Source organism: Orcinus orca, chromosome 14 (assembly GCF_937001465.1).
Source record: "Orcinus orca chromosome 14, mOrcOrc1.1, whole genome shotgun sequence".
NCBI classification, from domain to species: Eukaryota; Metazoa; Chordata; class Mammalia; order Artiodactyla; family Delphinidae; genus Orcinus; species Orcinus orca.
In genome coordinates this window covers 88,146,111-88,161,386 of record NC_064572.1, presented here as the reverse complement: position 1 = coordinate 88,161,386, position 15,276 = coordinate 88,146,111, and the positions used below count along the sequence as shown (strand labels likewise).

The 15,276-nt window shown below is 47.5% G+C and overlaps 1 long non-coding RNA gene across 1 annotated transcript; it reads left to right on the top strand.

The window, feature by feature from the left end:
- Window positions 1-12,350: 12,350 nt before the first annotated feature.
- LOC125961144 (uncharacterized) lies at window positions 12,351-14,989 on the top strand. The gene is made up of 3 exons (XR_007471506.1): window positions 12,351-13,082; window positions 14,039-14,135; window positions 14,894-14,989. It is a non-coding gene; the product is annotated as an uncharacterized LOC125961144 (long non-coding RNA).
- Window positions 14,990-15,276: the final 287 nt, after the last annotated feature.

The following is a 15,276-nucleotide window of genomic DNA, read 5'->3' as shown; positions in this document are numbered from 1 at the left end:
GTCTGTGTCTGTGTGTGTGTGTGTGTGTGCACTGGGTTGGGAGGTGTCAGCAATTTCATTTGAAATTTAAAGAACAGGGTCCCTCTGCTGATGTCTGGATGAAAAGAGCCAAGGGTAAGTCTTGAAGCAAATGGATTCCTCCAAATACTCTCCTCCAAGGTCGTATCTAGAAAATGTCATTCTCGTCTTCTCTCGTCTGTCGGTTCTGTTTTTCACATCTAAGTGTGTGAAGCGTGAACTCAACCAGCGTTCTTGTGTCACTTCTGGGCACTGCAGTGAGCAGGACAGACTAGGTCTTGGCCTCCAGACTCCGAGTTCTAGGGCCCACATTCTAGGACAAAGGCGGACCTGGCGCAGCCCCAGAGCACCTGCTGTGCAAGATCAGGTTGACCTGCAAGGTCGGGGAGCAGCCCTTCCCCAGGGGCACTTGAACCGGCCATTTCTGGCCAAAGTGTCACCAGCAGCTGGGAATGCACAGCCTGGCCTGGGCTCCAGGTGCTCTGCCCAAGACTGCTGTGGTGTACTAAAAACTAGATCTGGTCTTTGCACAGAGCTTCAAAATCACTCGGAGTTTCGTGAGTGTCGGGGTGTCTTTTTTATGCTAATGAGGCAACTCCTGGAGAGGAGGGATGGAGCTCCAGGATGGGGCTGGTCTCCAGAAAAGGAACCACCAGGGGATTCGAGGGCTGGAACTTTAAGCTGCCTGGCCTTCAGGGACAGAGCGGGCTGGAGGTTGAGTTCAATCACACGGCCAGTGATGGAAACGTCCACGCCTACAGAATGACACCCCAGTAAGCACTGGTCCATGAGGTTGGGGAGCTTCCTGGTTGACAATCATGTGGATACACCAGAGGATGATGTCTCCAGCTCCCCGGGGACAATGGCCCCTGCACTTGGGACCCTTCCAAACCTCACCTATGTACCTCTTCATCAGCCGATCGTTCGCACCCTTCGTAATAAAATGGTCGTGGTAAGTAAAGCATTTCCTGAGCTCTGTGAGTCATTCCGGTGAACTACTGAACCTGACAGGGTGCTACAGGAACCCCTGGATCTGTAGCCAAGTCAGACAGGAGTGTGGGTGGCCTGGGGACCCCCGAATGAGGTGCGGGCAACCTTGTGGGACCCCGCCCTTTAACCTGTGGCATCTCCACCTCAGGTGGTCAATGTCAGAATAAAATCGCACCGAAAGCCTCCAGTTGGTGTCAGAACTGCTGCAGAAGGAGCACAGCAGAGGTGACGTCACAGCAGGTGGGCAGGTCCCCCCACCTCTCCCTCTCTACCTCTTCACTCTCAGTCACTACCCAACCTCCCCTTAGAGATGGCTGCTACGTCCAGGGCCCAAGTCTCCTCCTTCAAGCATGGGGCGTGGAGGGGAATCTGCCACAGAATCAGGATTCTTTGAAGGTATCTACCTTCAGGCGTTAAAGGTCCAGTGAAATAAAGGATCAAAGCTTCATTTCCATGGTCAAAGGATAACAGAGCAAAGGAGACCCAATTCTATTGTCAAAGTGACAAAAGACATTAATAATATATCTGCGAGATATCAGCCAGGGGCGGGGGAACTCCACGTGGGAACCATGCATGCTTTCCTCTCCAGCCCAGGAGGTTTTCCAATAGTTATTCCTGAAATCTGTTAATTAAACCTAATTAGTTCCATCAAGCTTGAGTAGCCATGCCTCAGAATTCTCAGCGTTAGCCTAAGGGCTAGAGAGCACACTACTTTAATTATGGAACCTCACCTCCACGGCAAGAGATTCCTGGCTTTCTGAAGGAGCAATCCAAGCACACCTGCAGGACGCGGGATGAAAGATGAGCGAGGGGACCTCGCCAGGACCGCACGCCTCACCGCCACTGCGGCCCCACCACCCACTTGGCAAGCCACTGAGCCGCTCCTGGAAAGAGATCCAGACCAAGAAAAACATCTACTCTTGTGAAAGTGTCGAGGTTCTGCAAGGGCAGAAGGGCCTGGCGCTGCTAACCGAGGGTGTCCCTCGAGCTCCTGGATGGAGGAACAGTGAATAAATAACTGCAGAACCAGGGCAGGTCACGTGGTCTGCTTTGAGCCCAACACCACCTCTCATTTTCCACATTTTCTGTTTTCCCATTGCAAACTGTTCTCCATGTCATTGATTTTACAGACTGTTAAGTACGCAATTAGTCTAAATAACACACATTCCACTGTATTCCAAGTCACACATTAACTACCAACCTGCATTAATATTAATTAAAGCAAATATAGGGATGGGGCCTTCAATCAACCGGAAACTACACTCTTCACAAACTAAAACAGCAGGTTCTCCCAAAACCTGGAGTGGTTGGAGGAACAAAATGGTGGCCACACACCACGATTTCCACTGGAACATGAAAATCAAAGTTTCCAGAGTTTCTATAAACCTACTGATCGGAAAAGTATTTGCAGAATCTGAAAGAATGTAGAAATTGACAGATCAGTTTTTAAAGTTCCTGGCGTTAATCACTTAATCAAAATAATAATGTGACCACAGGAGCCCCAAATCAATAATCATTTGCACCTGACTCTTTGTTCACTTCTGTATAATAAAACCATCCGGGCTAGGTCTTTTCCCAAAATGTTTTAATTATAAATTAATCCTTAGTTGAAAAAAATAGGGTTTTTTAAAATAGGTTTTTGTACTGTCATAATGAAATTTGTTTTCCAGAAAAATTCTTTTATTTTTCAGATAAAAATCCTAAATACCTTTTGCTTAAACTCTGCCATAATATTAGAGAAAAGTAAGTAAGTGAGTTTTGTGAGTTATTCACAAGGACCACGACCCAAAGCAGCCCGGCTAGGAGGGGAGGGGTAGCCCCCCAAAGATGGGAAAGGGCCAGTTCTCGAAACAGAAAACCCCGAGGAGCCCAGGCCATGACCAGGCCGGAGGGTTCCTGGGCAGAGAAGCTGCACAAAGCCGGGGACATCTGGGCCGCTCCAGCCCTGAATGGCCGTCACAGAGCAGGTGAGCACGAGGGACGCGGGGGTCAGGGTGGATGGGACCCCCGTCCAGGTTCCCTGCAGGACAGCCTCGCTCTCCCCTGAGCCTCCCCGGCCCCGGGCAGGGGGGACGGCTCACTTCAGCACTCAACCTAACTCAATTCTCTCCTTCCTGCTGGAACTGTCAGCTGAAGAATGTCCCTCCATTAGATGATTTTTCAGGCACCATTAATTCTGTGACTGGGTTTCACTCTCCAGCTGCAGCACCAGTTGATGTTCTCTGCCACGGGCAAGGCCGGGACGGAGCAGAGGAATGAGACTGGAACGCACTGCGATCGTGCCCATCCCTGCACATGTGCCGGGGCCTCCGCTCTGCACAGGGCAGCGTCGGGCCAGGAAGGCAAAACAGCCCACACACTGGGGCTGGGCTTGGGGCATGCCATTGGTTGCCTGGAAAAGGCCAACAGCTCGCGGATTTACGGTGGGGACCAGACACAGCGGGGAGCATCACGGCCAAGGGATAGATACCCCACCAGCGACACTCACTGAGCAACTGCTGCACCCTCAGACTCTGGGCATTGCTGCAACAGGCCCAGCTCCCTGCCCAAGCCGGCAGGACAAGTTCACTGCTAGAAACACATACATACACACACACACACACACACACACACGCATGCACGCACACAAGCTTGTGCAGTAGCCAAGTGTCCAGTCTCCGAGCAGATCCAGACCACATCTCAAGGGGACCAGGCAGACTAGGACAGGCCAGGTACCTGGGCCCTGAGGGGTCCAGACCTCAGGTCCCACGAGTCAGGGTGGAGGGACCAGACGCGGTTAACCGGTGGGAAGAGAGAATCGTCGGTGAGAACCTCCCATCGCTCAAAAACAGGCCAGCAAAAAGAGCAGAGGAGGAGAGTTACAAGTGATGCCCAGGAAAGGTCTAGGGACCGTCCCTGCAGTGCAGAAGGTCACCTGCCCCACGTGGTACACACAGGCTGCCCTGGGCCCAGCTCTCCCCTCAGCGGCCCGCAGCCACCTCCCGAGCTCGGTCAGGGGATGCTTCGGGCCTTTGGCACAGACCACAGCCACTTGGCCACTGGCTCCTCTCACGCCTCCCTCTCCAACCTCGCCTCCAACCCCACCGCTGAGGGCAGTCTGTCCTGGCCTGGCCCCCTCCCTTGACATAGCCAGCCCCTCCCGCCCCCACACTGGGCCCATCCCGTCCAGTCCTGGCTCCAGACGCGTGTGGGCAACGTGGATTTGTGTCTCCGCTCAGTGATCCTCTCAAAGTTGAGCCACCCCAAACTGAACCCAGATTCACCCCCAAACCCGGTCTTCCTCCCTGGTCCCCACCTCCTCAAAGGCCACCGCCCTCCACCTGGCTGCTCTGACCACAAACACACCCCTCACACACTAATATCAGTCAGCTCTGCTGCCGTAACAAATACCCCAGATGGTGGCGGGGCGGGGGGGATGGGGGTGGCGCTCCACAGCAGAAATGTGTCATCTCACAGTCTGGAAGCCAGAAGTCTGAGATCCAGGTGTGGGCAGGGTTGGTACCTTCCGAGGCTGTGAGGGAGAACCTGCCCCAGGCCTCAGGCGCTCCCTGGCCTGGAGACGACCGTCTTCTCCCTGTGTCTTCACGTTGCCTTCCTTCTGCGTGTCTGCCTCTGTGTCCAAAGTTCCATGACCTCATCTTCACTTGATCATATGCACAGACCCCGTTCCCAAACGAGGTTACATTCCCAGGGACTGGGGGTTAGGACTTCAGCGTCTTTGCGGGGACACAATCCACCCACGACAACATCTCTGAAGGACCACAACCATATACCACCTGCTAAACGTCTTCGTCTGTCCCCTCCCTCTACGCCCCACAGCTGCCACCCTGATGGCCGCTCCCCGCCTGCAGTGGCGACCCCCCCCACGCACAGCGATCCTTCTAGAACAGAGGCACGTTTGCTCCACTCTTGCGCGCCCCTGCCCCCAGCCCAGAAGGAAGCCTCCCCTCTGTCCCGTGCATCAAACAAGCCTCCTTGGGCCCTGCCCCCCGTGGCTTCCCTCACCTCATCTCCAGCCCAGCTCCTGCGCATCCTGATGTGCGGCCATCCAGTTCCGCCAGCGCACCTGGCCTGTAACTCACGGCCCCAACCTGAGGACCAGGCCCCATGCTCCCCTCTCGGCCGATTCCTGCTCCATCTCAGCCCCAGGGCCACCTCCTGGAGGAGGAGCCCCTCTGTGCTCGTGCAGCAGCCAGGCGCCCTCTCTGCAGCCGTCACCCCACAGACTGCACTTCCTTGCGGCTCCTGGCGGGGAAGAGCCACGTCCTCCCCAACGTGTGGTCTCCAGCACCCAGTTCAGATGCTCGAAGAGCAATCACCGAAGAACCGTTTACTTGAACTGGACGTGTGGGATTTGACAGGCGTTAAACAAAAGGGCAGGTACACGCCGCATGCCAGAGAGACCCCAAAGCCAGGGCCCTGTGTGAAACTGGCCCCTTCCCAGCATCCACGCAGGGACTCCCAACCAAACAACTCTGAGCAGAAAGAACGGATGAGCTTCTGCTTCCCTAAAATCAACCAGTTATTCTCACGAGCTAAATGCTAAGTGTGTCATTTTATGCTTTCCACAAAAGTGTTCAAAACATATCAAGATTTTGAAAATTGCATTACGTTAGAAGATCCCACGTCCAAACATTTAAAATGTGCAGATACAGACATAAAAGACTGCATATATATCATTGCTGTCAGAGGCAAGATCAAATAACGTTTGCAAACGTCAGCTTTTGGTGTTTCAATGCTTTCTCCATAGCACAAGTTCTTTTCAAAAGGTACTTTCTCGGGCTTCCCTGGTGGCGCAGTGGTTGAGAATCTGCCTGCCAATGCAGGGGACGCGGGTTCGAGCCCTGGTCTGGGAAGATCCCACATGCCGCGGAGCAACTGGGCCCTTGAGCCACAACTACTGAGCCTGCGTGTCTGGAGCCTGTGCTCTGCAACAAGAGAGGCCGCGATAGTGAGAGGCCCGCACACCGCGATGAAGAGTGGCCCCCGCTTGCCGCAACTAGAGAAAGCCCACGCACAGAAACGAAGACCCAACACAGCCAAAAATAAATTTAAAAAAAAAAAAAAAAAGGTACTTTCTCACTTGTTGGTTCAATAACATTTTACTCTGAAGGTTCAGATGAAATGGACGTATTTTTTCAGAAATACAGCCTTGGTGGCATGCCCTGAGACCCATGTGTCAACATAGAAAAGGTCAGCAAATTTAAAACACACACTTCTGTTTAAAAAAAAAAAAACAACTACATTTAAGTTTGACAAATCTTTTAACCACAAAATAGTTTCATAATCAATTCCATTTCATGAGTGTTATAAAGTTTCTAATATTTTCCAAAGCTCTGAATTTTATAAAATTAATATTATTGATTTTCTGTGGCACTTTTTACACCGCTAACCTCAACTTTTTTGCTGCACTACTTTAAGTGAATGATGCAGAGGATGGACAGCCCATGGTTCCCAGTCTCTGTAACTTTGCCCGAGAATCCTTTGCTTCTTATTTCTAGTCCAAGCTTCCACTCCATCTGGGGCTATACTTACACTGAGTTTCCTAAGACATTGTCTTGTTAAAAAGCTGCTTACTCAATACCTCCTCCTAGACATCTTTTTTTTAATTGACTCAAGAGAAAGGGTTCTTCATGTATTTCCAAATTTAAACGATTGTAGCAAATATCATAAGTCAGGATGTGTAAGAATCATCTGTTTTAGGCCCCTGCATAGCACACCTCCACAGAACGTGGAATCTGTGCCAATTCCTGTTTCTTTAAATCAGTGTCTTCTCTGCACCTTCCAACCATCTTTGCTACAGAGAGTGCATTTTGATTTGTCCCCCCAGATGCCTCCATTACTGAATCCCATCAAACATGTAAAGGAAAATAGCACAGACCATGCAAAGAATTTGAGAAAATAGAAAAGAAGACCACCTCTCAAACCATTTTGTGAAATTAGCAATACCCTGATACCAAAACCAAACAAAAGACATTAGAAAAAAGAGAAAAAGTGCCAACGGATATCACCCGTGACAAAGAGATGCAAAATTCCTTGGCAGAGAAAATCTACTTCAAGTCAAAATGGACTAACAGGGCCCGATTTATTCACCTGCCTGAAACCACTTTAAAAAAATAAAAACAGAATACAAGAAACGATACACAAGACACTAGGCATTAAATCAGACAGTAAGAGGGACTTCCCTGGCGGTCCAGTGGTTGGGACTTCGCCTTCCAATGCAGGGGGTGCGTGTTTGATCCCTGGTCCGGGGAGCTAAGATCCCACATGCCTCGCGGCCAAAAAGCCAAAACATAGAACAGAAGAAATACTGAAACAAATTCAATAAAGACTTTAAAAATGGTCCACATCAAAAAAAACACTTTAAAAAAATTAGACAATAAGAAAACTAACCCACAGAGACAAGAAGTAAATGAGGTAAGCCCTATGATTGCCCCCGCTTACTTCCTGGAGGAAGTTTCCAGGTCGCAGGAAAGGAAAAGGAAACCCAGTAAGAGCAAGGGGGTCTCCCCAAGGAGGTCTGTGAGTCATTCTAGTGAATTATTGAACCTGAGGGGAAATCATGGGGACTCCAAAACTTGTAGTCAGCCAAGCAAAAGTGTGGGTGACCTGGGCACCCCATGGCAGCTGGTGTCTGAAATGGAGACAGTCTTTTAGAGACTGAGCCCAACCTGTGTGGTCTGATACTAACTCTTAGTGTCAGAACTTAACTGAATTGTTGGACAGCAAGTTGGTGTCAGAAGTGGTATCGGAAAAAAAGACCACACAAATGTCAAGGTAATAAATAGAAAAAGGAAAGTTTATTTCAATAAATGATGCGGGGGGGGGGGGGACAGATATTCATATAGAAAAAAATAAATAAACCTCAACCCCTATCTCAGAGCATTAACAAAAATTATCTAAAAGTAGCTCATAAGGGACCTATGCTTCCAGGAGAATGGAGGAGACACAGTTTTCCTTGGTCCTCCTACTGAGTACAGTAAAACCCTGAGTAAAAACCCTGGACATGATGTATAGAACTAGTATAAGAAGACTCTGAAAGGTGGAAAGAAGAATTCAGACCAGCTAGGGATCTTGGGACCCAAGGAATGACATGGTGGTGAGTCCTCTGGGTTTCCTTTTGGCTACATACATCCCAGACTTAAAGCTGGCAAAGCCAGCAACCTGGAAATGCCAATGCGTACAGACCAAGAAAGCGCCCACAAAGGTCTACTGTCTCTATACAAAGGACCAAGACAGGAGTAGCCTAGCAGGACAGAAAAATCTAGACAATAACAGCTCTACTCCAATCAAACACCACAGGAGAAAGTTTGACCCCAGACTCATATACACCAGCAAAGGCCAAATGGGGACCCTGAACTTTGACCCTTGTGATTCTGTGAAAATTCATCCAAAAACTCCCCCTGGGGTGGTGTCAGAGACAGAACTTTCTTTCCCACCAGCTAGAAAGGAGGCATCTCCCTACCCCTGCAGTGTCAGTGGAGACCATGCAGGGAGCCTAGACTTGCATCCCACTGAGAAGTGAGGTGCCCCTCCTTCTCCCCTCTGAGGCGGGGTCTCTGGAGGCTTGGTGGAGGGTCAGGACTTCCACCACTACACAGCAGTAACAAGGCCATCCCTGCCACAGTAGCAAGGTGCCTCCACCTCTTGGATGTCAACGGAGGCCAAGTAAAGGACCTGGATGTCTACATCAACCTGACAGTAATAAGGCAGCACCCCTCCCTTACCCTGTTGGATGGAATAGGGCTTTTTCTTTAAAAGACTGTTAAAACAGAGAGTTTAATTAGATACAAAGACTCATAACACAAAACAAAAAATGTCCACATTTCAATAGAAAACCTCTCTTCCTAAGAAACAGGAAAATCTCAAACTTCATTTTATGAAGGCAGCATTACCCCAGTATCAAAACCAGACCAAAAAAATACAAAAAAAGAAACTTATAAATGACTATTCCTCAAGAATATAAATACAAACTCCTTAAAAATGTCATCAAATAGTATTCAGCTATATTATAAAAATAATTATTCACATGACCAAATGGGGTTTATTTGAGGGATGCAGGCTGGTTCAATATTTGAAAATCAATCAGTGTAATTCACCATGTTAACCAGCTAAAGAAGAAAATTCTCATGACCATATAAATCAATACAGAAAAAAAACTGATAAAATCCAACATCTGTTTATGGTCTTTAAAAAACTCACATAAATAGGAATAGAGGAGAGTTTCCTCAAGTTGATAAAGAGTATTTACAAAAAGCCTACAGTTAACATCATCACTAATAATGAAAGTCTGAACACTTTCCCACTAAGATGGGGGAGGAGACAGGGATGTCTGTTCTCACCACTCTTATTCAACATAGTGCTGGAAATTTTAGCCAGTGTTATAAGAGAAGGAAATAAATGCATCCAGACTGAAAAGAAAAATAAATAAATAAAACTACCCCTATTTGTAGATAACATGATCATCTCCATAGAAGTTCCCAAGGAATATACAAAAAAAAAAAAAAAAAAAGACCTCTCAGAGCTAATAAGTGGGTTCCACAACAGTACAGTATGTAAGATAAACATTCAAAATTTAATTTATTTCTATATAGTAGCAATGAATATGTGCAAATCAAAATTAAAAATACAGGTCACTTATAATTTCTCAAAAAATAAAATTAGATGTAAATCTAACCAAACATGTACAGGACCTGTATGATGAAAATTACACAAAGTTGTAAATCAAAGATTTAAATAAATGTAGAGACATACCATGTTCATGGATTGGAAGACCCAACATAATAATGATGTCAATTCTTTTCAAACTGATATACACGTTTAATGTAATTCCCATCATAATCCCAGCAAGAGATTTTTATAAATAGAGACAAGATTACTCTAAAATTTATATGGAAAGGCAAAGGAACTTGAATAGCTAAAACAGTTTTGACTAAGTAGACTAAGGTGGGATGGATCAGTCTACCTGATTTCAAGACTTACTATATAGGTACAAGTAATCAAGACTGTGTAGTACTGGCAGAAAGACACATAGACAGTGGAACAGAACAAAGAGCCCAGAAATAGACTCACACAAATATGCCAAACTGATTTTCGACAAATATGCAAAAACAATTCAATGAAGGAAAGACAGTCTTTTCAACAAATGGTGCTGGTACATGAATTGGACATCCATAGGCAAAAAACAGAGAGAGAAGGACTTCACCCTGTGCCTTGTGCCTTATACAAAAATTAACTGCAAGTAGATCACAGACAAAGGTAAAATATAAAACTATAAAAATTTTAGGAAATAAAACATAAGAGAAAACCTTCATGATCTAGGACTAAGCAAAGAGTTCTTAGACTTGATACCAAAAATACAATCATCAAAGGAAAAATTGATAAAATGGACTTCATCAAAATTAAAACTGCTGCTCGCAAAAGACTCTTAACAGGATGAAAAGACAAGCTATAGACAGGAGAAAATATTTGTAAACCACATATTTGAGAAGGACTAATATATCTAGAATATATAAAAAACTGTCAAACTCAACAATAAAAAAAAAAATCTAATTAGAAAATGAGCAAAAGACATGAAGACACATTTCACCAAAGAGGATATACAGATGGCAAACAAGTACATGAAAAGATGCTCAACATCATTAGCCACGAGAGGAATACAAATTAAAACCACAATTTGATATCACCTACTGGAATGGCTAAAATTAAAAATAGCGACAACACCAAATGCTGGCTGGAATTCAGAGAAACTAGATGACTGTAAAATGGTACAGCCACTCTGGCAGACATTTTAGCAGTTTCCACAAAAACTGTATGTCCATGAACACTAAACAGATGATGCAGCAGTTGAACTCCTGGCCACTATCCCAGAGACATGGAGACACGTTCAGACGGAAACCTGTGTGTGGATATTTATAGCATCTTTATTCATAACAGACAAAACTGGAAACAACTCAGCCTGTCCTTCAGGACGTGAACGGTTAAAAAAACCGTGGTCTTATCCGTACGGACTACTGCTTAGCAATACAAAGGAACAACCTACTGAGGCACGCTACAACCTGCATGAATCTCCAGAAAATTATGCTCAGCAAAAAAAGCCAGAGTCCCAAACGGCTTCGTAATATATGATTCCATCTACAGAGTATTCTTCAAATGACAAAACTATAGGATTTGACAGCAGATGGAGTGGTTGCCAGGGGTTAAGGAGGGAAATTAGTGTGGTTATAAAAAAGGCACCACGTGGGATCCTTGGGGGATGGAATGTTCTGTACTTTACTGTATCAATGGCAGTATCCTGGCTGTGATATTGCTCTATAGTTTTACAAGATGTTACCATTGGGCAAAGGTACGTGGAACCGTGCCAGACCTCTCTGCACTATTTCTTAGAACTTCATGTGAATCTACAATGACCTCAAAGTCAAGAAAGTGATTAAACAAGAACAAAGACTTCTTCGCCCACAATCATAACAGGGCCAGGGAAGCCAAAAAAAACAAAAAAACAAAGACTTCGCCTTAAAAAAAAAATTGACGGCAGAGGAACCATGGTTATTATTGTAAACTATTGTTGCACATAGTGGAGCTCTGACAACACCCCAGGTTACACACACTGTCACAGAGTGACACAATAACAGTATTTATAAAAAAGGAGCAGAGAATAATTAAAATTTGTGTCTCTTTCCCAATCTACCCTGCCTGGAGCAAATTATTACTTATTTTTTTTTCTTTTTTTATAAATCCTGTAATTATGTTGAAAACAGAAGAATCTTATTACTTTTCTCTATGTTAAAGCACTACTTTATTTAATGCCAATATGCAAAATATCCCAGAATTTCTGTGACTCTGCCTTGGAAATCTTTATGTTTTAATAAACCAGGAAACTCAAAAACTAAATGAAATAAAAAGATTATAGTCCTAAATGTAAAAGCCAGAACTATGAAGCTTCTAGAAGAAAACCTACGAGAAAATCTTTTGAGACCTTGGAAGAGGCAAAGTTTTCTTAGACAGGACCCATGCTTTCTGCATCAGCCCAAAAGGAAATGAATATTGAACTATATCTGAAATAAAACTTTAGTTTTTAGAAAGACACACCGCATCTGAAAAGCCTTGCAATCTTGGGAGTGATAAGTCTTTCTGTATGTGGAGATGACTGGGGGCTGGGGGCTCCTGGATGGGGACTGGTTGCCATGAGAACCAACTAGGTGATTAGAAGGTTGGAGCTTTCAACCCCACCCCCTCCCTACTTGGCCAGGAGGGGAAGGGGGCGGGATGTGGTGGTGGTGGGGGGCTGGAGTTGAATTAGTCACCGAAAGCCAATGATTTGGTCAATCGTGATGAAGCCTCCATAAAAACCCAAAAGGACCGGCTTCAGAGACCTTCCAGGTTGGTGAACACGCGGAGGTGCTGGGAGGGTGGTGGCCTGGAGGGGGCCTGGACTCGCCCCACCCCTGCCCCCTGCCTCGCCCTGTGCACCTCTTCCATCTGGCTGTTCCCGAGGTGCCTCCATGTATAACAAACCCGTAATCGAGTAAGCTGCTTTCCAAGATCAGCAAATCACTCTAGCAGAAGGGGCTTCAGGGAACCTCTCATCTACAGCCAGTCGTCGGAAGCACAGATGACAACCTAGACTCTCGAGTGGGGTCTGAAGTGAGCGCAGTCCTGCCGGACTGAGCCCTTAACCTGCGGGATCTGATCCCATCTCCAGGTACACAGTGTGAGAACTGAGATACTGCAGGACACCCAGCTTGTATCTGAGGACTGTGTGGTGTGGGAAAAATCCACACATATGGTGTCTGAAGTGAAGTCGAATGCTGCAGTAGAGGAAAAACAGAGGCTTTTTTTTTTTTTTTTAAAACATGGATACAACTCAAATTTGCATCAACAGATGAGTGGATGAACAATCGCGATGACGGCAAACACCAGAACACGACTTAGCAATAAAAAAGCATTAATCTACCTACACACACAACACGAACGAACATCAAAATTATTATGCTGAGCGAAAGCAGCCAGACACTACAGAGGACGACATGTGTGATGGCACTGGCCTGAAATTCATCTAGAGTGACAGGAAGCAGGTGAGGATTGCCTGGGGCTGAAAGCGGGGAGCCCGCCGGGGGTGAGGAAATCCTTCCGTATCTTGATCCTGGTGGCGACCACAGGGGTAAACTTCTGTCAAAACACACCTACTGACCATTAAAGTGGATGCACGTTTTTCTATGGAAACTATTTCTCAATTCAATTAATTTTTCAAAAATAATAGGGAGGGCCTCTCTGGTGGCGCAGTGGTTGAGAGTCCGCCTGCCGATGCAGGGGACACGGGTTCGTGCCCCGCTCCGGGAGGATCCCACATGCCGCAGAGCGGCTGGGCCCGTGAGCCATGGCCGCTGAGCCTGCACGTCCGGAGCCTGTGCTCCGCAACGGGAGAGGCCACAACAGTGAGAGGCCCGCGTACCGGAGAAAATAATAATAATAATAGGGAATGTAAATCCTCATCCCACGCAGCCTGCTTAATAACTTCGAATCTTTTTGCCCAACCTGCTCTCGTCAAACCCAAGTAGCTCCTCTTTGATTTTACTGGGTTTCACTAGCTAACATAGCTGGTGAAGAGCCTGTCCAGGACACGGAAGTTTTGTCAGTTTCCTTGCTCCTAGTTTGTGTTTGCGTTATTAGCAACGTCTTCAATCTGCATTTTCTTCTCAGGACCCTTTACAACCTGCTTTGTGAAGGGGCTGACTTCCTCAGACCCAGAGGAAGTGAGCAGGAAGCCCATTCACCTGGCAGGTGTAAAGGCAGACCCCCCAGTCTACAGGAGCAAACCACAGCTGAGGGCCCCTCTGCTGCCCCTCAGCCCTGGGGAGCCGCCATCTTGGGAGAAGGGGAGAGTGTCATTGACCCAGAGACCAGGGAGGGGCACGTCTTGATCCTCATGGGTAAATATTAACCAAATTTCTTATTTTAAATGGAAAGAATTATATAATAACACTTCAAGTCATACTCTAAGATATAATAATCTAACATTTCCCACCCACAGCATCGAGATATTCATGACACGCATCGAGATGGTGATGACGCTCCGGGGTGTCGCCAGATGGTCTGGCTGTGAGCCGTGAGCATCAGAGAATCGACCGGTAAGTAGCCTGCACTTCTGCACAAGACTTCCACTTCCCCAAGCACTTTCAGCTGCGTTATTTTATGCATCCACCTTCTCACTTAATGTTCACAGCAGCCGTGGGAGAAGCCAGGAAAGTGAATGTAATCTGTGTTTGCGGATGAGCCCCCGGGCTGAGAAGGGGCCAGGTGAGGCGGGAGGGCCCCCTGCATCAGCAGAGCGGTGGGATTTTCTCCTCCTCTTCTCAGGGCCCTGCTGTCTTCAAGGAGAGACACACACACGTGTGCACACGCACCGCAGTCACGCCGGCACGACACCTCTCGTCTGGCAGGTGCAGTCTGGGTTTCTCCATCAGGACCTTCCACCCCCAGCTCCCGACTCCTTGCCGCTTCACCTGATTCCCTGCTTCTTGTGCCACCAGCAGGAAGAAGCCCGGGAAAGCGTCTCCCTCAGTTCCATCCCTTCTGCACCCCACACGTGGGGGCAGTGAAGGGGGGCAGGGGTGAGAGCGGAAGAGGCGCAAGTCGGCCTCCTCGCAAGGCACCTCCTCCTTCGGTCCAACTTTCTATTCCAACAGAACCCCACTCCTGTAGCCGGATGGCATGTGGAGTTTGGGGAAGAGCAGAGAACCCTGTAGGGAACAGGCAAGCTTCAGGCAGAAAGCCCACATTTTTCTGAAACACCACAGTTCACACCATTCTTATCACAGAGGCCTTCGATGAGTGAGTATTTGACCCCAAAACAGTCAGAACACTAATGCCTGATCCATCCTCGCAGCCCCCAGCAACCTGGAGAGGTTTGGAGAGAACCTGTCAGCAAACGGCCGCACTGGCTTCGTCGGGAGCCCCGCGCTGTGGCTGTTTGCCAAGGGCACACTCCTGAACCGGACCTGCGGCTTGTAGGTGTCCGCCCTGTCCAAGAGAACGCAGCAGGAAGAGCCTTGCGAGATGCCATACCCTGAAATTGCACTCGTGGTTGAGTCCCAGGGACCTTGACTGTCAGCGCTGACAAAGCCAGAGGGCCTCCTGGCATCTTCGGCTGGCAGGAGTACTTTGCATATAGAGGAGCTAGTCCTTGGGTCGACAGACACGCGAGCTGTGTGGTCCTCCCTCAGCTCCGATGCAGAGTTAATCCATCATTTCCAACCCTGGAGGCTCAGG